The sequence below is a fragment of the Bactrocera neohumeralis genome, chromosome 2 (genome assembly GCF_024586455.1).
Source record: "Bactrocera neohumeralis isolate Rockhampton chromosome 2, APGP_CSIRO_Bneo_wtdbg2-racon-allhic-juicebox.fasta_v2, whole genome shotgun sequence".
In the NCBI taxonomy this organism is placed as follows: Eukaryota; Metazoa; Arthropoda; class Insecta; order Diptera; family Tephritidae; genus Bactrocera; species Bactrocera neohumeralis.
This window is the reverse complement of record NC_065919.1, coordinates 38,377,165-38,379,285: the sequence shown is the minus strand read 5'-3', so window position 1 is coordinate 38,379,285 and position 2,121 is coordinate 38,377,165.

Genomic DNA, 2,121 nt, shown 5'->3' with positions numbered 1-2,121 from the left:
TCAATGTCCTTTGGTTTGGTTTTTGGCTGGGTGTTGACGTAATTTTAATTACAGCGGCTTGGGTGCTCATTAGAAGTTCTGGTTCAATTGAATCATCTATTGATGATATGATTCGAAGCTTCTTCTTCGAACTCAATTCCCTGCTTCTTGGCACCAAAAGTATGGTGGTTTTCCTCCCAATCTTGTTTTTTCTCAGCACTGCTTTGTATCTTTCCTCACTATCGGTTCACACTGAAACAAAAACATATTTAATAATAATATTTGTGAGCTAACTACTACCTTGTATACTCCTGAAGATGGGATTAACACCAGACGTACTCATTTCCCGATCCATTTCAATATTTACTTTACTTATACGAACTTATGTGCTATATAGTATTGTATTGTATGTTCTAATTATGAACGAAGACAATGCAGCAGCTGATTTAAAATGGGGTGCCATTTTTTTAATTCTTATCATTTAAAAAATTAAAAATCGGGATGTAATGACACATTTGTGCAATAAATATAATAGGTCAATATTTTCACCGAGAAAAGAAAACGCTATAAGACGTAGTGAATCTTTTAAGTCGTAATTGTAGGTGCCACTAGTCTAAGATTGAATGGAACTGCCACCCACAAGATAAAATCCACAAGCAAAGTAAAAATTACTGAAACTGCAGAACTCCAGTCTACCGTTTTTGGAATATAATTGAATAAAGAAATTTTTAAATTGATTTACTTAACATAAGTGGATAGGTTCTACTCCCCGGAATCGGCAATTATTTATCCATGTGTTCAAACCAAACGTGTAAATGTAAAATGAGTGCAATTTCCATAACGGGTCAGTAAATTTAACTGTTGATAGCTCTGCTTTGAGTGCATACATTTTTTGCATGAATAAAATTGGAAGCCATAAATTCATCGACAAGAAAAAAACGTCAGCGACGTGAAAATTGCATGAAATTGTGCATGTTGCACCTTGACAACAGCGATGGCAGACAATTGACTCTGGTTGCTGAATGAAGTGAGTATTAAACAGCTGCCGATGACGCCGCAAGCCGAACGCACGTTGATCAAGTCGGTGCAAGGCGCCGACAAAAGCTGGTGCAGAGAAGAATAGGAATAGTGGCGTGAGAGCAGCTCCTCCATCACGTGCGCAGCTCAACAACTTCAACCAAGTCGAGTTCAAGCGATGGCGTGCGCTCAATCGGTAGCTTTATGCATTTTTACACTAACAGCAGTTGGGCTGCGAGTGTGTGAACAATATTGCGCGACACAGAAGCGAATGTGCAAACATTCATATCAACAAGCACATACATATGTATGTACATATGTATACGCATACTCCCCCCACAACAGAGTTGCGCGCTTGCGCTTTCAGATGAAGCGTCTGTCCGCACCGCGAATGCTGTCATGTCGAGATCATATTGCATTACAGCGCATGTTAATGAAGAACCAAAGAAGCCAGAGGCAAAACAACAAGTTGCGAGGCAGAAGAAAATAAAAAAGCGGATTCTCTGCGACTTTTGCGTTTTCCGGCAACTAAACATGGCTCCGCGCGGGACGTTGCACTACGTGTGAATTTTCCGTAAACAAATGCTAAAACGCCATACCAAAGCGTTCGAACGGAGCGATGGCGATGACTTAAAGCGGCTTAAAAGAAGTTAAGTTGAAAAGCTGTATGTAAGGGTAAAAAGTATGAAATTGTTTGAAAGTGTAGATAATTACGTAAGAAACCTTAGTCCATATTATTCACGCTGATTTGGTGGCCTTGTAAGTTATGTAAACAGTTAAAACTGTAAATTTAGATTACGTCTGCAATTAGCACAGCGGCGGCTTTTACCTTCACCCATATACTAAGCTGTTGTGAACTGCGCAAATGTTGCTTAAATAAACACATTTAAAAAGAGTAAATCTGCCTATTTATGAAATGTAGTATACTTTGACTGTAAAAGGTTAAAAAGATGTTGTAAAATTATTTTAAATTTATGGCCTTTTTCACACACACTTGGCATATGCCTTTATATTTAAAGATCACCGAAATAAAAAGTCGCTACCAAACTATGTAATTGAAATAATTTCCGTCATTATAAAACCGAAAACGTTGGATGGAAATAACAATTGTGGAGCTGGCCCCTT